Genomic DNA, 22343 nt, shown 5'->3' on the forward strand with positions numbered 1-22343 from the left:
CCACTCACCTGCATTTACCTATAATGGTTGCTTCAGTTAAAGTCCCCGTGGCTTTACATCATTAAGGGGGCAGATCAGCTTGTCACTGAGAGTGGAAGGGAATCTTTCTCAATACCAGCTTGGGGTGATTTCAGGTCCCCAAAATCAAACCTGCTACTGAGCCCTGGATTTTCCTTTTGACATATTAGTTTAAAATGACACTAGTGCTCTTGGCTTTTGGCAGAGTGTGTGTGTCTGTTTCTCCGTGTCTTTCTCTTTGCTGTCTGTGTGAGTCTCTGTGTCTGTGGATCTGTGTGCGACTGCATGTGTGTGTTGTGTTTATCTGTGGAGACTGAGGACTGGGAGAACAGCAAAGCATTCCAGAAGAGCCTGAACCACACTTACTCATCATCACCATTCAATGCAGCTTTACTGAATCCCGGAAGTCACAGTTATAAAACCAAGCTACCTTCCTGGGGCTCCACCCACCCTTCTCTCCCTTTCTTCACTCTCTCCTCCCCAACATCCAATGCTGCCTCCCAACTCCCACATCCAAGTGGGCTGATCCAAAATAAGGTCCTCTTGTGACTGGGTAGCTTAATGGAGGTAACAACCTTTACAGGGATGCTTTTGGAGAGAAGAAATAGCCATTTATATTCCTGACCAGAAGCCTTTAATAGGAAAGCCAAAAATCTTGAAGCCCAGGATGTCATAAAAGTTCTTCCAGAAGAGACTGTTATGGTTATAGCTACCATCCAAAAAAGGCAAAACCATCTATAACATGTTATACCCCCACAAGGACACAAGGGCCACAGCTCTTTCCAAGAGCCACTGAATAGTTTGCCATATGAAGTGGTGGGAAAGTGTATGTGGCAATCAAAAAATAAAAATCACCACTGATCAAATTTGTGTGAGAAAATGCAACAGATTTTTCTGACAGGATTGCTCTAAAAAGCAAGCTCATGCCAAGAAAGTACATCTTTAGGGGAAGAAGAAATACCTAAACAATTGGAGGAAGGAACAGATAGTGATGGTAAAGGGCAGAATGAACTGGCAGCACACTCATGCCTCCCTCCTAAAGACCAGGGCATTGATCCCTGTGTGCAAACAATCCAGAACTTTTATTCCCAAAATGCTCTTTCAGCTTTTCTATAGCAGCATTTTTCAGAGTTTTCCTGAAATGTTATGTATAAAATGAAGTTTTGTAAGTTGAAGCACATTTGACATGCAACAGGAGCACTTTTTAGTTAAAAAAAAAAAAAAAAAAAATTCTGCCAGGTGCAGTGGCGCACACCTGTAATTCCAGCACTTTGAGAGGCCAAGGCGGTAGGATCACTTGAGCCCAGGAGTTTGGGACCAGCCTGGGCAACATAGCAAAACCCATGTCTACAAAAAGTAGCTGGGCTTGATGGTGCGTGCCTGTAGTCCCAGCTACTTGGGAGGCTGAGGTAAGAGAATCACCTGAGCCTGTAGAGTTCAAGGCTGCAGTGAGCCGAGATTGTACCACTGCACTCCATCCTGGGCGACAGAACAAAACCCTGTCTCAAAAGAAAAACAAACAAAACTGATGGCTATACTTAGGAGTCAGGAATCTGTTTGGTTTTCATGACATATGTTAACAAAGCACACCATTTTTCCAGCTGAAATGTAGGATCTGCCACAAGTTTGAAAATTAATAAATTTAACCAGAAAAGTAAAAGAATCAAGTTTTCAAGCTAAAATTGAATGTCTATGGTCAACACAGGCAATCATGTCTTATGAAAACATAAACATTCTTTAAATGTCAATGTGCAAAGGCATTGATGCATATATTTTATTCTAACCATATTAATACAGACTTTAAAATAGTTGATGAACATGGTGAATACAGGTGAACTCTTCTGTTATGAAGAATTTTTTAAATTTCAGCTGCAGAGGCATGTATTGAGTGCTAAGACATTGTGCAAGATGCTAGAAATCCTCCAGTGAGTAAGATACTGGTTTAATAACCGTGTCCCTCTGATGTCAATTTAATACATCTCTGGAGTTAATGTCTTTTATTTAAAAGTTTCCAGATATTTCAAATAGCTCACTATCATCACCGAAGAATTGCAGAAATATATCTTATTATTTTACTAAAAACATAAATTTCTATTCTGTGAAGCAGAAATGGAAGGAAAGGCCACTTCACTGCTTTACATATCACTATCACTTTCTGCAGAATAACTACTTAAACTGCATGGCGGCAGTGGCCACCACCCTGCTACCCAGCAGGTCACAGAGATGGAGAGACTCAAAAACATGCTATATATTGCTGTATATTTTAAGAGGCGCAGTAAGGAAACTCGAAAAACCAGGGCCTCCAGAGCTAAACAGGAAGCAAGATAAGGCAAGTGAGCTGCCACAGGCAGAAGGCAGCTCCTGGAGGTTCCCCCAAAGCTGGCGCCTCCGACAGCAGGCACAGGCTGCTGCTTGCTTGCTTGCTTGCTTCTTTGCTTGGCCACGGCACGTCTTCAGAGCTGGAAAGCTGCCACCTGCTGAATCACCAAACATCCCTGGGCTTCCCTTGGAGCACTGACCAGACAGGCACCCATCCCCCGCTGCCTTAGCCCGTGGACATTTCACACCCCGACCAATGAAACGCCCGGCCCTCTCCCCTTCTGCACAGGCCAAAACAGCCACCAACCCCGTTCCATCTGGGCAGCTCTAGGCAACTCCCATCGCCTTCCTACGTCACCAGTCCCACTCCTCTCCTTCGGCCCACTCAGTACCCCCTGAATGTTCAACCCCCAGTGCCAGGAAGCGTGGGGAGTTCACAATACAGCACATCAGACATTCGCCACTTCCACATCCAGGGAACCAACCAGAAACATCCCCAAACCTGAAAGCAAAATAACCTGTCCAAACAGCTTTAAAGGTCCAGGAAGGTAAATGTCAAGGGAACTAAAATAGTCGACAGGCCCCAGAACATAGAAAATAAACTTCCCTTTCAGAAAGCAGCCTTCACTTGGTTTCGCAAGCGTGTACCGCTGAAGTCTGTACTGTTTGAAGGTGAAAAGAAACATCTGAGAAGCACCTGCCTGGATTCTCTTCGCTCCCTCCGGCCATGACAACCCTCCTCCCGATTTCTACTTCGCGGCACCAAAGAGGAAAGCAGCATTCACCAGAACGCTCCAGGCTGAATCCGTTAGCTGGACTATGGCACTCTACCCGGCTCACGGGAGGATGCCACAAGCCCGAGTTCGGGTTAAGACGGTGGGAGAGGCAGCCGCTGCTGCCGCTGTTTTGCCCTTGACACGTCGCTGGGGGATAGCGCAGACCCCCTCTGTCACGGAAAAGCCGTGTCCTGGAGAGACTGTCCAGTTCTGGGCTGCGCCGATGCCCCTCCAGGCCTTGCCCCTAAACGTCCCCGCCCAGCGGGGGCAGCCCTGCGGGGTCTCAGAGCCGCCCGCGGGCCTGGGGGGCTGTTACGCGGCCTGGGGAGAAGCCCTCTCCTCGGGGAGGGGGAGTCCCACCTGTTTCGTCGTCAGGGGGCATCGAAGGGCCACTGTGGGGGGATCCCGAAACAGTGGGCGCCTGGCCGGCCGGCTGCGATCTGGCCCGAAGGTACCAACTGTCACACCGCCACCTAGGCTGTGGGGGTGGGGCCGTGATTGGAGCCGGCCCCTGGGGGGGGTCTCCGGACCCCTGGTGGGCCACTGCCCAAAGGCTCCTCGCCTCCCGAGCACCCCAATCCGACACTAGGCAGCCTTCCAGCCCGCACGCAGTAGCTCTTAAAAGATGCCCACTGACGCCTCCTCCTTCCTCCCCGCCCCAACTTAGCCGGGGAGCCACGCCGGCGGCCCGCCCCCTCCGAGCCCGGATCCCGGCCGCCGGACCTCCCTGCTGTGCCCACCCCCAAGGAGCAGCAGCTCTGGGGGAGTGCCCGCCAGGTACGCGCGCGGCACCGCGCGGGCTGCGCTCACGCCCCCTCGCCCCAGGGCAGCCTGCCCGCCGCTCCCCGGCATAAGGCCGGACCCGCGAGACAGGTGTCCGACCGGCCCCCGCGATGGCGAGGCCGGCTCTCTGTCCCGTCCCCACGACTCACTTGCACTGGAGTCGCGGCAGCAGCCGGAATTCCGCTCGCGGAGCCCCCTGCCGCGGAATGAAATCCGGGGCAGGGCAGCGTCGGGGCTCCGCACCCCAATCGCGCTCTCCGACCGGCTCCCTAGGCACGAGGGAAGAGCAGTCTGCCCTAGCCGGTCCTTCTCACTCCCGACCTGCCCGCCGCCCGCCGCCCGCCGCCGCTGCCCCGCTGGTGCGAACGCTTCCGACTTAACACCGCGAGCCTCCCGGGCTGCCGAGCATGCCCAGTCCGCGGCCCGAGCCGGCCCGGCTTCCCGCGCCACGCGACTCCGCTCCTCCGGGTGTTCGAGGCGGCCGGGGTGGGCGGGACGGCCGGGCGGGGTCCGCAGGGGACTCCTCCCGGGACCGAGCGGGACCCCCGAACCAAGGGACAGTTGCGGTTTGGACCCCTTGAATTTTACTTTCAAGTAATGGGAAACGGAGAAGGCGGGCGCTTTCCCTAGCGTTTTTAGGGGCCCACTAAGTAAGGCCGAGCGGGAGTCAGGTTTTACAATCAGGGACGGTAAATCCCTTGGGGCAGGGCCGGAGACGGGAGCCGCTAGAGCTGGTCACAAATCAGGGAACGCAAACTCAGCTTGCTGGAAGCCAGGCACGAGTTTGCGAACTACTCCTGGATTCTCTTTCCCACCTAGCCCAAGGTCTGCGACACTTGGGATTAACGCCTGATGGATCATTCATAGGAAACGGCCGACCTGACTATTAGGCCCATTTTCAAACCTCTAACCATAGACTCATCTTCCTCCCACAACAAAAAATAAAGCCTCGGGCGACGCCTGGGAGCGTAAGGGAAGTGCAAGAGCTCTAACCGCCCGAGGTGAAAACTCCGGGTGCGTCAGAGCCGCCCCGCCCCGCTTGGGCCCCACCTCCCGCCGCCCCTCCGAGCTGCGGCGAAAACCCGGAGAGCGGCGAGACCGGGGCCAGAGCCCGCGCATGCCCAGTAACCCCACCTGGTGCGGGTCGCCCGAAGGTTTTCTTCTGCTCCCCGAGCGGAGCCCCAGCGGCCAAGTTAGGGTGGACAGCGGGGAGAGCTGACCTTCCCGCCCCGACGCCCGCCCTGCGTGGCCGGCCCGCGCCGCACCTCGGTGGCCTAGAGGTAGCCCAAGGCCGTCCCCCCCGCGGGGTCCGGGACTTGGCGAGCGGGGGAGGGGGCGCGCGACGGGCCCGGCGTGACACGTGACTGTCCGCGGCGCTCCGGGCAGCCATCTTCCGCGGGGCCATCGGGCCGCGGGCGCTCGGAACCGACCCGGGAGCTGCCGGGACGGGAGCGAACGCCGTCCTCCCCCGCCACGCCCTCCAGTCGGGCTCCGGGTGCCGTGGTCTGGCCTCCTTTCGGCACCTGCCTCCGCCTCGCCTTGGGGTACTGGAGTCCTGCACCGACTCCTGGCTTGCCCAGAGGACAGGTTCTCGCCCGGGCCAGAAGCAAACTGCGGCGAAATTGAGACAGCAGAACTCCGCTGGCGCAGGGCCCCAGCTTTTCCCCAGAGGCGGAAGTTGGCGAGGGAGTCCTCTTCCGTTATCCAGCGAGAGCTCTACTCCGGCTGCCTCCCGGTTCTAACCTAGTCCCTGCAGAGGAGTGATGTACCGGCAGGGACGTTGGACAGAGGCCGTGCTCTTCCCTGCGGCGCATACCCGGCGGCCCCTGCTGGTGGGCAGCTTCGATGGTGCTGATGTTCATAGTGAACATTTATTGAGGGCCTGCCTCCAGTCCCTTGGGTTTCCTGGTGTCTCGGGACCTGCCGCGTCACTGTCACCCTAGAATTTGTTAGAAATGCACGTTTTCGGCCCCACATAGACCTACAGAACCAGCAGCTGAGGGTGGGGTCCTGCAATCTGATTAACAAAGCCCTCCAGGTAGTTGTCATGGACGCCTCTATATTTCAGCTAAGCAGTCTATTTTAATAAGCTGGGCAGTGAAAATTTCCATGGTTTTCCCCAAAGCACAGTGAGGAGTCAGGGATTCAAAAAGAGGCAATCTGCCCCAATGTAGGCATTTTATTGCACCCTCCACTCCTGGCTCCTCTGGCTTTTTAGCCTTTAAGACATAGTACTGCTCTTCTCAGGAAAATTAGGAAGGGACATTTGTCACATACGTTTGTCAAGTACGGCTTTAAAATAACTGAAATTCAGTTCAACTGCATGTTTTGAGTATCTACTGGGGGCAAGGCTCTGAAGTATAGTAGCCCTACTGGTTATTTTTGTCAGTTTGCCCCTAAAAGGTGAAAGGAAGGCTTGCTTTCTTGTGATGTAAATTTTTTCAAACTAAGGGACTGCCAGAAAACTGCTGGCTGGTTTCTCTCCCGTGTTGGTTTCTCTCCAGTGCTATCCAGAACGTGCTTTGGACTTCCTGAAATTCAAGTAAGCGTCTGGTCTTTGATGTACTTTAAAATGCACCCCACCCCCCGCTTGCAAGATAACTAAATTTTTCAAAATATTAATACTTCTTGAATGTAAATGGTGTGTCTAGGGTACTGGCATAATGTTTTTTCTAATTTTCTGTATGTTTGAAATGTTTCATAATAAAATCCTTTTAAATTTTTCATGAGTAATTTTAGGAGGATATATGTAGCACATGGAAAAAAGCAAGGCATAGAAGTATTTCCACTTTAATTTCAGTTTCATAAAATAATTCAGAGAGGAAAAAGTCATAAATACACCATACATAAAAATAAAAGCATAAGGGCCGGGCGCGGTGGCTCAAGCCTGTAATCCCAGCACTTTGGGAGGCCGAGACGGGCGGATCACGAGGTCAGGAGATCGAGACCATCCTGGCTAACCCGGTGAAACCCCGTCTCTACTAAAAAATACAAAAAACTAGCCGGGCGAGGTGGCGGGCGCCTGTAGTCCCAGCTACTCGGGAGGCTGAGGCAGGAGAATGGCGTAAACCCGGGAGGCAGAGCTTGCAGTGAGCTGAGATCCGGCCACCGCACTCCAACCTGGGCGACAGAGCGAGACTCCGTCTCAAAAAAATAAAAAAATAAAAGCATAAATAAATACAGAAAGAAATCTAAAAAAAAAATGACCATAGCAGTAAAAGTAAACTCTGAGTGAAGTGACTTTAAGAGCGTTGCCCCTCCTTGAAATTTTATTTAGTTATGGTCCGTAAGTCACTATTATTTGTAACCAAAAAAAAATTTTTTTAATAAAAATAATTCTCCCTCTTCAGTCCATCCAGTCCTAAAGAATTTTTATCAGTGCCCTTTTTTTTCTTCAGAGTCACTCTGTCACCCAGGCTGGAGTACAGTGGCACCATCACAGCTCCCTGCAGCCTTGACTTCTACAGCTCCAGTGATCCTCCACCCTCAGCCTCCTGAGTATCTGAGACCACAGGTGCAAGGCACCATGCCCGGCTAAATTTTATATTTTGGGCAGAGGGGGTTTCATCATGTTGCCCAAGCTGGTCTTGAACCCCTGAGCTCAAGTAATCCACTGGCCTCAGCTTCCCAAAGTGCTGAGATTATAAGCATGAGCCACTGTGCCTGGCCTACCAGTGTATTTCTTAGGAAAAATTTAATAAACATCATATTGTTGGATTGCAAAATTTTTGGATTCTCAAGTACACAGAATATCATGAATTAGGTTGCTGTCAAGACAACTAGGAAACAAAAATGAATCACCTCCAAGTCACAATCTGTCATTAGAAATCATGTTAAAAATAATACTAAGAGCAAATACTGAGGCAAATGCTTCACTTGCCCGAACAGCTATTCTGAAGTAAGTGGTTTGGTTCCAAATGAATGACTTTTCTACCTTTAGAAGGTAAACTACCTGATTTAAAATGTGGTTTTACGTATGGCGATTCCTCAAGGATCTAGAACTAGATGTACCATATGACCCAGCCATCCCATTACTGGGTATATACCCAAAGGATTATAAATTATGCTGCTATAAAGACACATGCACAAGTATGTTTATTGCAGCACTATTCACAATAGCAAAGACTCGGAATCAACCCAAATGTCCATCAGTGACAGATTGGATTAAGAAAATGTGGAACATATACACCATGGAATACTATGCAGCCATAAAAAAGGATGAGTTTGTGTCCTTTGTAGGGACATGGATGCAGCTGGAAACCATCATTCTTAGCAAACTATCACAAGAACAGAAAACCAAACACTGCATGTTCTCACTTATAGGTGGGAACTGAACAATGAGATCACTTGGACTCGGGAAGGGGAACATCATACACTGGGGCCTATCATAGGGAGGGGGGAGGGGGGAGGGATTGCATTGGGAGTTATACTTGATGTAAATGACGAGTTGATGGGTGCTGACGAGTTGATGGGTGCAGCACAGCAATATGGCACAAGTATACATATGTAACAAACCTGCATGTTATGCACATGTACCCTAAAACTTAAAGTATAATAATAATAAAAATATATATATATAAAAAAATGTGGTTTTCTTCAGTGGACCTTTCAGCAGTAGCCATCGCTCACCATTGAGAAGGCGGGCCTCTCCCACCACCTTAATTTTTGTAGGTCTATCTTTCACCCTCTAGCATACGTCTTACTAAGGCATCTAAAGTACTTGCTACTTCATACTCATGGGATCCAATGATGATCACATAATGTCATCAACAGAGTGGGCCGGTGTGATGTTTTGTGGAATGTCAGAACAATCAAGATCACTTCAGACTATTATGGCAGTGAGCAGGAGAACTAATGGAGCCCGTAGCAACACTGGGAAGACATACTATTGGCCCTGTTGGGTAACAGCAAATCCCTTCTGATGGACCTTGCAAATTAGTATGGAGGAAAAGGCATTAGCAAGGTAAATAAGTGCATACCAAATGTCAGATCTTCCCCAGCTGCATACCAATGTGTTAATCTGCGCCAATAAAGGTACTACTTCATGGAGAGCAGCTGAAATTGGAGTCCCCATCTGATTACATTTATGACATTCCACAGTCATTCTTCAAGATTCATCTGTCTTCTGCACAGCCTAAACTGGTGAATTAAATAGGAGATGTTATAGGTATCACTACCAACAACCTGTAGTCAAAGTTCAGATAGTGCTCTGGAAGCAAGGAGGGTTTTGTTTCTATCCATGGAAATTTGTCTCAATGGGATCCAGAGCCACGTAGCCTAAGTAACAGGAAGCAAGACCTTAGGAGCCCCCGCTTAGCCCTTTAAACTCTTCTGGCCAACCTGGGTTCCAAACCAAGGCTAACCAAAAAAACTAGCCAAAGACAACAAAGGTCATTCCAAGTATTGGCCCCGAGGCTTAGATCTGATAATACTCAACGTTCTGTGCTCATTCCTGTGTTCCTGGCTAGGATTCCTGGCTTCAGTAACCTTGGCTTCTCCTATTCATTGACAAAAAATTGGAATTTATTTGAAGATACCAGAGTAGATCAGGGATGCAGCTGAGGCTCGGGATGAGATGGGAACCAGGAACTGGAGTATTGAAAGGAACCCAGAAAGTCTCCCTCTGTCTCCTCTGCATTTCTATTTATTCTCTCCCTGTGCTTTCTGGCTTTGCCTTCAGTTCCATGAAACGACCACTTGAGAGCTCCAAAGTTGTTACTCTCTTCCAGAGAGTAGCAAGAACAACCCTACCTATATTCATTAACCCTCTTGTCTAGTTGACTGCTATTCCCCCAGATTCCCACTGGTCACTTAATCTTACTAATATTTCAAGGTCCATCTCCAATTTCACCTTTTTTTTTTTTGTATACAAATGATCATAACAGCTTTATTTATAATAGCCCCAAACTGGAAACAACCCAAGTGTCCATCAGTAGGTCAATGAATCCATTCAATGAAGTAGTACTCAGCAATGAAAAACACGAAAACGAAAACTCTTGACACATGCTACCACGTGAATGAATCTCAAAATAATTATACTGAGTAAAATAAGGCTGACCAAAAAACGGATACATATTGTATGATTCAATTTGCATAGAATTCTAGGACAGGCGAACTAATATTAGAGCAAAAGGGCACTTGGGGATGATGGGTCCGATTCTCACCCTGATCACGGTGATAGTTTTACACAGGGTATACATATGCCAACACACTGTATACTTTAGATATGTGCAGTTTATCGGGTGTCAAGTATACCTCAGTAAAGCTAAAATTAAAATATTAATGGGCTCCACATTCTGGAGACACTGGCAGTAGAACTATTATTTTCAGCTTGAAATATTTGGTAAAAGTGATTTGAACTTTAGCTTCACAGTTGTAGCAAGGAAACCAAAAGGTATAAACATTCACTGATGGAAAAACAATGTCATAAAGTCATCCCAGTATCTGTGGGGAGTTGGATACCAAAATCCTCAGATAGTCAAGTCCCTGATTTAAAAAAAGGTACAGTATTTGCGTATAACCTACCCATATCCTCCTGTATACTTTAAATCATCACTAGAGGCCGGGCGCGGTGGCTCAAGCCTGTAATCCCAGCACTTTGGGAGGCCGAGGCGGGCGGATCACGAGGTCAGGAGATCGAGACCATCCTGGCTAACACGGTGAAACCCCGTCTCTACTAAAAATACAAAAAGAAATTAGCCAGGCGTGGTGGCGGGCCCCTGTAGTCCCAGCTACTCCGGAGGCTGAGGCAGGAGAATGGCGTGAACCCGGGAGGCGGAGCTTGCAGTGAGCCGAGATCGCGCCACTGCACTCCAGCCTGGGCGACAGAGCGAGACTCCGTCTCAAAAAAAAAAAAAAAAATCATCACTAGATTACTTATATGACCCAATACAATGTAATTGCTGTGGGAATAGTTGTTATACTGTATTCTGTAGAGAATAATAAGAAAAAAAAGTATACATGTTTGGTACAGATGCAATTTTTTCTTAAATATTTTTTATCTGTAGTTGGTTGATGTGGAACCCACAAATACAGCAGCAAGCTGACTGTATATACTAAGAAAAATTACAAAGTGAAAATGAGGAATTCTCATTTGCTAAATGAAACCAAATCTAACATATTTCTCAACAATGAATAAAACCACTTGAGAGTCAAATATTTGGTGTCTGACAGCCGTCTCTCTCCTGCATATTGCTGTGGTTTACAACAGTGGTGCCCTTGGGTTCAGAAACCTGAACTGTGGTCTTCAGTTGTTCCCCAAGCTCCTCTATCAGAGGCCCAGACACTCCAAGAGGCAAGTAACTTTCCTTGACTGGTATCAGACTCCTGGATGGCTGTGTTTGTGCATATTCCACCATCAACAATAAGAAGGGCACCACTTTCTTGAAGAAAGGGACCTTGCAAAGAACTGACTGTCTCAGATGGACTATCTTTGAGTTCATCTTGTTCTGAATCTGAGTCTGAGTCTTCGTTTCCAGATGACACAGTGCTGTCTGAGTCCTCCGAATCACTTGCCTCAGAGCTGGAGCAAAGTTTCTGCTGCCCAGAAACTGAATGGGCTGCTTTTAATGCAGATTCTTCCTCCTGGACAAGAAGTGCTGCTGCTTCTAGTTCTTCCAGTTCTAACCCCAACTGGGCCTTTGTAAGGGAGACTTCCTTTAAGGCTTCTGCAAGAGCTGCCAACGTTTTGGATTTGACTTTCTGAATCCACGCACAGTAGTCTGAGATGTAGAGATCATTCAGTATATATGCTGGGTCGTTTTCCTGAAAAATGTTGTGAATATCCAGGAGACACTTTAAAACTGCACTTTTACCTAGTTGCAATATCTTTATAGTCTCCCCGTAGGCCTTCATCGCCAGTTTGAAATGGCGATAGAGTGGGTAACACAACACCCTTCTTCCAAAAGACACCATGATATCATGAACATTAGTCCAAGTCTCCAACCAGCATAGTGTTGGACTCAGTTTCCTGATATTCCATGCAGATTCAACATCCTTCTCTCTTTCAGTGACATGGGTTTCTTAGCAATATACCAGAAGGATATCAATCAAACTGTAGTACACTTGACGACAAGCTCTCTTGTCTAACAGATAAGATTTATTCACTTTGGGAGGCCGAGACGGGCGGATCACGAGGTCAGGAGATCGAGACCATCCTGGCGAACACGGTGAAACCCCATCTCTACTAAAAAATACAAAAAACTAGCCAGGCAAGGTGGCGGGCGTCTGTAGTCCCAGCTACTCGGGAGGCTGAGGCAGAGGAATGGCGTAAACCTGGGAGGCGGAGCTTGCAATGAGCTGAGATCCGGCCACTGCACTCCAGCCTGGGCAACAGAGCAAGACTCCGTCTGAAGAAAAAAAAACAAAGATTTATTGACAAATTCTTGTAGCTGATATTTCTCTTCTTCAGCAAAAGACACTAATGCAGCATGATTTTCTTGCTTCTGACTCTTTTCCAAAAAGGCTGTCGTTTTTTAATATCTGTTAGTCCACCAAGGATTATACTTCAAAATCTGTTCAACTGCCTCATCTTCAAAAAAGTCAGCTAGATAATGATCAGGATCAAACTTGGCCAGCTCAGCTGCCAGGTGCTTCTGTTTTCGTTCAGCTGCAGGGGTGAAATCTGGATCCTTAATAATGTCATTCAATTCATCCTGTAACTGCTAAAACACCCCTGATCATAAGTTTCTGACCCATAGTGGCACTGCGGATTCAAAGCACTTTCTGATACCTCTTCATAGGTGTCTGCTCAATTTCCGAATCAAACTCTTCATCGTCAACTACTTCCTCGGGAATCTCAAAGCACCTATTTCTTCCACAGGTGGTTTTGCTGTCCCGGATTTTCCTGGTGCCAGAAGAGCAACACATTTTCAGCCCCTCAAAATGCTGGCCAGGGGTTTCTTTGGGCAGGTGAATGGTAAAAATTCCTTTATCTGCATCATAGGACCTTTGCTCACTTCCATTTTCTGCAATTCTGCCAGGGGGGGTTAATTTGAGAAAGTACGGCTTGGCATACTAGAACTAGAAGTCAGACCCCTCGAAGTAGACGTTGAACTCAGAGATCCGGGCGTAGGGCATTCAGACTGCGATGGTCAGGAAGTCCGGCTCCTGGCTGAGGAGGTCGAACGCCAGGGTCAGCATCGCCACACTGGACTCAAGGGCCAGCGCGGCTCGCCCTCACTGCCGCGGCGGTCCCGCCACGCAACTCTCTCCACTTTCACCCTTTTAAAATAAAAGATGTCTGGGCCAGGCGCAGTGGCTCACGCCTGTAATCCCAACACTTTGGGAGGCAGAGGCGGGTGGATCCTGACCTGAGGTCAGGAGTTCGAGACCAGCCCCGCCAACATGGTGAAATCCCTACTCTACTAAAAATACAAACATCAGCCGGGCGTGGTGGTGGGCGCCTGTAATCCCAGCTACTCGGAAGGCTGAGGCAGGAGAATCCCTTGAACCCAGGAGGCAGAGGTTGCAATGAGCTGAGATCACGCCACTGCACTCCAGCCTAGGCGACAGAATGAGACTCTGCCTCAAAAAAATAAAAAAAAGTCTGCCTTCCAGGACACAGAAACCTCCTATACACACATTTTGGCACTTGATTATATTATGTCTTTTACAGTTCTCTGCATGTTTCTTGCACATAAGTCTTGATTTTTCGATTACATATTAAATTTCTATCAAGGATATATATTTAGTTTTCATCTTTCAGAGACCTAACATAGGACTTGGCACCAAGTAGCCCATAGTAAACAGTTATTGAACCGTAATGTATGATTTTCTTTTCTACTTTTCACTGGTATGTTTTTGTTTAAAAAGGGTAAACCACCAGGAATGGAAATGTCCTTGCTATGTTATCCTTCTTCTCTAATTAGCAACCACCCTTCACAATCTGCCTCATTACATTTAAAAAGGATTTTCAAATTAGACATTTATGCCTGGGCATTAACCAGGGACCGATGAATCAGTGCCATCAGCAGAACACTGCCCTGGCTGGCAGACATGGTACCATTGTCAAGACTTGTAATTTACTCCTGGCTTTTCAAATAGTCAATGTGTAACTCCAGGCAAGGTTTAATTATTTCCTAGTAAAATGGGAATAATATAACCCACCCCCACTTTGCTTCCCATGGGTATCGTGAGAATTAATTAGTTCTTTAATAAGAATATATGTCTATAAAATGTTTCATAGTTCATTAAAGGTATACATAAATGAAAACGTAAGATATTGTTCAATGTATTATGAATGTTAATTGTTGCTGTATTTAGTACAAAGTACATGTATTATATCAACAGTGGTAGTACACAAAATAACGAATACATGTTGGGTCAGCACCTCCTCCAATTACCATTTGCAAACAAGTCCTGGATGGCCAGAACTAATTGGAAGGTTGAGACAAAAATTATATCTCCCACACTAAAGAAGGGGAGATTGATATAGTGCACTCACCTAAATTTCGTAGTTCCTGCATGAACTCCTCAAAAGCTTCAAATCTAGGCCAGACTACAGGAAGAACAGCAGCAACTGAAGACTGGCACCTTTTCTGGAACCTCAGCAGCACCTTCCTTGTTTCATAAGATTTCGAAGAAGCATATCAAAATTCTTCCACCCATTCCTTCACAGTATAATAGGAGAAACCATCTTTCCTCTGTTGACACCTGGAAGAATGAGAGACCAACGCACTCCAGGACACAGCCAAAAAAATTCAGTGAAAGATTTGCTAAATCCTCTGCACTATGATCTAGACCAGGATTTCTCAACCCCAGCTCTGTGGACATTTGGGCCAGGTAATTGTTTGTTGCCAGAGGCCGTCCTGTACATCAAAAGGCGTTTAGCAGCATTCCTGGCCTCAAACAAATAGATGCCAGTAGCACCTCTCCCACCCACTTGTGACAGCCAAAGGTATCTCCAGACATTGCCAAATGTCCCCTGGTATGGGGGAATCATCCTCAGTTGAGAATCGCTGGTTTAGACAATGATCAAAGTGGGATAACTAAATCAAAAGACACTGCAATCTTAAGTTGATCAAGCATTCTTCTTTGAAATCACTCAGCATTTTCATATATTGCATTTATATCTTAGGTATTCATATTCTATCAATTCAGCCAATGTTTGTTGAGTTCTCAATGTTTAAGGTACAAGATCAAGTAAGTAATTCTGTATATCCATAAAACAGAAATGGATATGGTATGTCCCGGTTCTCCACAGCAGGCATTTATGTTATTCCCATCCCAATGTTTATCCCCGATCAGGGTTGTCAAATATTGCATGGGACATACTTATACTAAAAAAATATTCATTATTTATCTGAAACTGAAATTTAACTGGATTTCCTGTGTGCATGCATGTGTATGTTTGTTTTCCTAAATCTGACAACCCTACCCTGATAGGCTCAAGGTTTTTTCCCTGTCCACAAACTTTATAACTTGACTTCATTAAAAATAGTAAAGAGGAGTTATTGCAAAGGCTTTAAAAATGCTGTTAGAATGAGTAGCACAACTACATTTGAGGATACATTTTCTTTGAAAGATGTTTATTTTCCTACTGCAAATGTTGGTAAACTCCTTAGAACTCATTCAAAGCCTGATGGAATTCATTGCCTGATTTATTTAAAAACACTTCTGATGCTCACAGACTATTTATCATTTACACAGCAAATGATGTTCTTCTAATATTCTTGTTGGGTGAGTTAGCACTGTGGAAAGACATGGAGGAGAATCAGACACAAACTTCTTATAACCTCATAAACAGGAAGAAAGGGAGCAGAAGCATAGACTGGGTTTACTTTCGCTCAACTTACCTCCCCAATTATCCAGGTATGGTCCTCAGATGAGGAATATCATGTGACCTGGGAACTTACTAGAAATGCACATCCTTGGGACCCACCCTGGACCTACTGAATCAGAAACTCTAGGAGTGGGTCCTAGCAACCAGTGTTTTCACAGGTCTTCCAGGTGATTCTGCTGCATATTCGAGTTTGAGAACCACTGTTTTAGAGCCCTGGTTCTTGACCCTGGCAACAAGGGAAAACACCTGGGGAGTTTTAAAAGTACTGATGCGTGGGGTCCATACCGAGGGAGTCTGATATAATTGCTATGGGGTGCAGCCCAGGCATAAACATTTTTAAAAACTCCCCAGCCTGAATAACGGCTCTACAGAATTTTTTATCAAATGCCAAAGGAAAGAGAAGTTCCTTATATTGCAACTATAGTGCTTTCTACTCTGGCCCTAATCAACCTTGCATAAAGGCAGAATGGACAGACATTACATGTTTTAATTTGAAGACTACAAAAAGGCCGGCCATTAAACTACATATATGGGCTCTTCCTCAAATCCCTAAATCTACTCCTTACGGCCTACTATAGTCAGTGTCATATAATAGAAAAGTAGCTTACTGTCCACCAGACCCTGTCCAAATGTTTGATAACCTACTGGGGCCTCATTTTCTTTTTTTTTTTTTTTTTTGAGACGGAGTCTCACGCTGTTGCCCAGGCTGGAGTGCAGTGGCGCGATCTGGGCTCACTGCAAGCTCCGCCTCCCGGGTTCACGCCATTCTCCTGCCTCAGCCTCCTGAGTAGCTGGGACTACAGGCCCCCGCCACCGCGCCCGGCTAATTTTTTGTATTTTTAGTAGAGACGGGGTTTCACTGTGGTCTCGATCTCCTGACCTTGTGATCCGCCCGCCTCGGCCTCCCAAAGTGCTGGGATTACAGGCTTGAGCCACCGCGCCCGGCCTGGGGCCTCATTTTCTCGTGTCTACACTGGGGATGATATTAACTCTTCATAGGATTTGGGGAATTATAAAGAAAGACCATGTAGATAAAGGCAGGAAGATCAATAATCAATTATCACATCAGAACCTGAAGGGACTTTGCACCATTGAAGTGAGGCAGAGGAGGGAGAAATTTCGAAGGACAAATTTACAAATTTCAATGTGTTTCTATAATAACTACTTGCATTATTTTCTCTTTGAATTGCCTCACTTTTGTACATGTGTGTCCCCACTCCCACCCATCCCATTATTTTCCTGTTTTCACTTGTAACTTGGTGACCCATCTGTGGTTTTGACCAAGCTATTTTAATGGCACTGAACATTGTAGTTTTAAAGAGTGTGGTAGCAGTTACACACGGCTCAATAACTCCTGGGGCTACAACAAGGTTAATGCGACAGTTTTTGTTTTTTAAAAAACATGTCTGTCTGACAAGTCAATAATTTTAAGCCTTTTGTTCACCTCCGGATGGTTGTTAAAGGCTTCCCTGTGAGCGAAAAGCTCTCACTGTTAAGGGGTTGCCTGGCCTGGCTGTATGCATTAAATGGAACAGTTCTCTACATGGCTTCTTACTACAGATGCTTTGAGATATATGGACACTGACGTTACCTGCTGCAACAGGAGATGTTGGTCCTCTCCCAGGGTACTGCTGAGACCTAAGTGTTTAAATGCTCACCAAGTGACCTTGGAGGGCTAGTCATGGTGGGCATCTGGCAGCTGGGAAAGAGCACTGGAGAGCCTCATAGGGAAACCTAGCAGGCAAAAATGAAAGAACCCATGAGGGCCGTTGGCATGAGCCCTAGCTAAAGTCTACTGGGTTAGCTCTCAAAGAAAACTGCAAGATTGAAGCATAAGTTCCTTCATCATGAACCAGAAGTCATGGAGTGGAGCCAGGGGCAAGAAACAGAAAGATCAAAAGGTAGAACCACAGGGATAAAGGTGCCAAGAAAAACAGTGAGAGCAACACTCAGGGAACCAGAGACAGGAACACAGCTGGGGACTGGGAGGAGAAACCACCACAGCTGGAGGGAGAAGTGGCCAGGCCAGAAAAGCCTCATGGAATCCTGGTTGACTGAATGTTTCTATTGACTGAGACCATTGCTTAAGCCCTGTATTCTTTTTTATTTCAATCCCCATGGTTAGAAAAATAGTCCTAAAATGGATTCATACCCTTTCCTATCCTGCAGGATCTTAAACATCACTATCTTTTCCTGCAGTAGTTAAAAGCATGGGCTTTGGAATCGGAAACTGGGCACAAATCTGAGCCCTGCTACTTATTAGCTGTGTGACATCAGTCAAATGAGTAAACCTCCTGGAGCCTCAGTTTCCTTGCCTATAAAATGTGAATAACAATACCAACTTATTTTCAGGTTGTGAGCATTTCTCCATAATAATCCGCATAAAGCACTTGCCAGAGCACTTGGCATACTGTGTGAGCATGTAATGTTAGCTGTCATTCCAAGACAACATGTTGGAATAATCTCTTTTTCCATTCCTATATATCTCATTTTCCTCCTTTTTCTTCTCCCTCAAACCTGTCCCCACTCCAGCAGATGTTTTGGCCTGTGTTCCTAGCCTCCAGTGAGAGCAGAAAGCCTGTTAGATTTCCTGCCTTTGTTTCCCAAAGTTTGAGCCCCAAGAAACTGGGACAAGATATTTCCCTGAGACAAGATATCTCAGGAAGGGGAATGAGTGGAGCTTCTTTTCACCCCACACTAGAAGGCCATTCTGTTTGGAAAAAGGAGAGGGAGGGGAAAGAAAAGGGTGTATACCAGCTTTCCAGTATCAACGTCAGGGAGAAAGCAAGGCTAGAGAGCAGATGTAACTAACTATAAGCAGCCTAATAAAGGTTCCCAAGCCCAAACCATGAATCCAAATGGCAGAGCTGCCAGACACGAAAGGCCTTGCTGCCCTTCCACCCCACAATACTTCACCTGTGGAAGCCTTGACAATTCCAGGGAGTATTTGCAAAACCCCGCCCCCACCCAAAATTTTTTAAATACTGTATATGAGTGAGTAAAATGATGCCAAGATTTTTACAAGGATAAGCTTACCATCAGATAGGTAGAATAAGTAGTAGTGGTAGTGGTGGTGGTAGTGGTATAGAGATAAAAATTAAGTGGAGTTACATATAGTTATATTTCCCACACTCTGGTGTTTGTGGATTGGTGGGCTGAGATTCTTATCACATTCCAGAACTTGCAATGTCTCAAAGTAATTGTTTAAAATATTAATTGTTGTACTCACACTGCAAATGTTGATATAGATGCTGGGGTGGAGGTGGGGCAATACGCCAGAATACGCCCAAGAATACCTTGGAATTTGCAGAATTTCTTTCTTTTTGCATAATCTGATTCACACGTTAACATTATATGGACCACTCTGGCTCCATGAGCAGCACAAGAGAGACTTTCTGCAAATGTGATTATTAGATCAAAAGTTAGGAGCTTTTTTGCCCCCAGCTTTTCTCCTCTCCTAAAATCTTTTTTTTTTTATTTCTTTGTCAGTGTCTTTAATTTTTTTAGTTGCATTTAAAAGTCTTTCTATTATTTCTGCATGAGTAAGAGTATGTGTCATGTCGGCCTCCTTGTCAGCTTCTGTTTCACTTTCATTAAATTTGTTGATTGAGTGTGAAGAAGGAGGCACTGTCATCATTTCCAGATTTCGTACTTGTGGGTTAGATTTCTCTCGGAGCAATGCTGTGATCCCTACTGCAATTTTGTGATGGAGCCCTGGAGAGACCAGGATGAAACTAGGGAAGGCTCCTTATCCCTTTCACGGGTTCAGGGAGGCAGAAAGAGAGGGGAGGAGGATATTTCTGTTTCACTCTATTCATTCATTCATTTGCTTCACAAATACTGAGCACCTCCTGGGTGACAGACACTGATTTGGGTGCTGGAAATATGCTGGAAAGCATAAACAGCCCTGGTGCCTGCCCTCACAGAGCCTATGGTCTGGTGGTGAGACAGATTTAATCAGATAAACACATTAATGAATGTATAGTTGCACCATCATATCCTCATTTAATTGAGCTGGACTAAGACCTAGACATCAGTATTTTTTAAATAAGTTTCATAGGTAACTCTGCCAAGTCTGGGAATCACTGGGCTAGACCATGCAAGTTCTAATCATATAGGCTCTAATCAAGCATTGTTAAACATTTTGATTTTATCTTTCAAGCTGTGGTGAAAATGTTACTGAAGAGAGGTGATATAGTAAGATGTTCAGGGTTTTTTAATTTAAGCTTTTTTATTTTGAAATAATTGTAGACTCATATGCAGTTGTAAGAAATAATACAGGGAAATCCCATGTATCCTTTACCCAGTTTTCTCCAAAGGTAACATCTTGCAAAACTATGGTACAACATCACAACCAGGATATTGTCCTTGGTGCAGTCAAGATAAAGCATTTTCAACACCACATGAATCCCTCCTGTTGTCCCTGGATAGCCCTCCCCACTTTACTCCTGGTGACCACTAATATGTTCTCCATTTCTATAATCTTGTCTTTTCAACAGTTATATAAGTAGAATCATATAGTATAGAACCTCATGGGATTGGCTGTTTTCTCTCAGCATAATTTTCTGTAGATTCATTCAGGTTGTTTCACGTGTCAATAGTTTGTTCCTTTTTAGGGGGCTGAGTAGCGGTGTTCCATGTATCGGGGTGCCACTGTTCGTTTAACCATTCATATGTTGAAGGACATCTGGCTCGGCTCCAATGTCCAGAGATTTTAAATAGAGCTGCTATAAACATTTGTTTATAGGTTTTTGTGTGAACATGAAGTTTGTTTCTCTGGGATACATGCCCAAGGGTGCAATTGCTGAGTTATATGGTAGCTGCATGTAGAAACTATCATGCATAAAGAAACTGTCAAACTATTTCCAGAGTATCTGCACCATTTTACATTCTCAACAGTAATGTACCAGTGATCTAGTTTCTCCTCATTCTCATCAGAATTTAATGTTGCCACTGTTTTTTATTTTAGCCATTCTGATAGGTATGTAGTAATAGCTTGTTGTGCTTTGAGTTTCTCTAATGGCCAACGAAGCTGAACATCTTTTCGTGTGCTTAGTTGCCATCTGTATATTACCTTTGGTGAAGTGTCTCTTTGGGTCTTTTGCCTATTTTCTAATTGGATTATTAGACTTAATGTTGAGTTTTGAGAGTTTACTTTCATATTCCAAATACTAGTCCTTTTTGTCAAATACGGGGTTTGCAATTCTTTTCCCACTCTCCAATTTGTTTTTTATCCTGTTAACAGAATCTTTCACAGAGCAAAGTTTTTTAATTGTGATGCAGTCTAATTTATCAGCTTTTCCTTTTATGAACCATATTTTTGGTGTCAAGTCTAAGTCGTCTTTGCTGAGTCCTACCTCATGAAGATTTTTTCTTACTAGAAGTTTGACAGTTTTAATATTTTCTATTTAAGTCCATGAGTTATTTTGAGTTAATTTTTGCATAAGGTATAAATCTTAGGTTGAGGCTCACTTTTTAACCTTAAGGATTGCTCAGCACCATTAAAGTTATCTTCCCTCCATTGAATTTCTTTTACACCTGTGTCAAAACATCAGTTGCATATATTTGTGTGTATCAGTTTCTGGGTTTCCTGTTTTGTTCCATGGATCTATGTGCCTATTCCTCTGCCAATACCATATAGTTTTGACTATAGAAGCTGTATGATAAGTCTTGAAACCCTTGAAACCAGGTAAGACTGGTTCCTTTCACATTAGTCTTCCTTTTCAAAATTGTTTTAGCTATTCTGGTTCCTCTGCCTTTCTATATACATTGTAGACTAGTGTTGTCTAGATCTATTTTTAAAACTTGCTGGAATTTTTTAAGAGACAGAGTCTTGCACTGCTGTGTTGAGGGAAGTCAGGGACCCCGAATAGAGGGACCAGCTGAAGCCACAGCAGAAGAACATAAATTGTGAAGATTTCATGGACATTTATTAGTTCCCCAAATTAATACTTTTATAATTTCTTACACCTGTCTTTACTGTAATCTCTGAACATAAATTGTGAAGATTTCATGGACACTTATCACTTCCCCAATGCATATCCTTATGATTTCCTATGCCTGTCTTTACTTTAATCTCTTAATCCGGTCATCTTCTTTGTAAGCTGAGGAGGATGAATGTCGCCTCAGGACCCTGTGATTGTATCAACTGCACAAATTGTTTGTAGAGCATGTGTGTTTGAATATGAAATCTGGGCATCTTTAAAAAAGAACAGGATAACAGCGATGTTCAGGGAACAGGAGAGGTAACTTTGAACTGGCTGCCAGTGAGCCGGATGGAACACAGCTATATTCCTCCTCTTTCATAAGCAAATAGGAGAAATATCGCTGAATTCTTTTTCTCAGCAAGGAACATCCCTGAGAAAGAGAATGTGCCCTGAAGGTAGGCCTATAGACGGCCCCTTTCTAAGGCGTCCCGTCTTTTATGGTCAAAGCCTGTGGGATGAAATAAGCCCGGGTCTCCTATAGTGCTCCCAGGCTTATAAGGACAAAAATTCCCAAAAAAAATTCACAAAAATTGTGGTCAGACAGGTTACCTGCTCTCAAACCCTGTTTCCTGATAAGATGTTATCAATGACAATGCGTGCCGAAACTTCATTAGCAATTCTAATGTCACCTCATCTGGTGGTCCTGTGACTCGCCCTGCCTCTATTTGCTTTGTGATA

The 22343-nt window shown here is 45.4% G+C and overlaps 1 protein-coding gene and 1 pseudogene across 35 annotated transcripts in view; both read right to left on the reverse strand.

The window, feature by feature from the left end:
- Positions 1 to 5511, reverse strand: part of SGMS1 (sphingomyelin synthase 1) — a 313746-nt gene extending 308235 nt beyond the window's left edge. For 31 of the 35 annotated variants that reach the window (XR_012417916.1, XR_012417913.1, XR_012417914.1 and 28 more), the window contains exon 1: positions 4046 to 4299. The gene's annotated coding sequence lies outside the window, so the exon portion shown is untranslated. Of the gene's footprint in view, positions 1 to 4045; positions 4300 to 5030 lie in introns of those variants that run through there. The other 4 variants (XR_012417915.1, XM_065521104.1, XM_005565861.4 and 1 more) reach the window with 1 other exon arrangement.
- A 5418-nt stretch (positions 5512 to 10929) lies between these two features.
- Positions 10930 to 13151, reverse strand: LOC102128127 (protein SHQ1 homolog; annotated as a pseudogene).
- Positions 13152 to 22343: the final 9192 nt, after the last annotated feature.

Source organism: Macaca fascicularis, chromosome 9, assembly GCF_037993035.2.
Source record: "Macaca fascicularis isolate 582-1 chromosome 9, T2T-MFA8v1.1".
Lineage (NCBI taxonomy): Eukaryota > Metazoa > Chordata > Mammalia > Primates > Cercopithecidae > Macaca > Macaca fascicularis.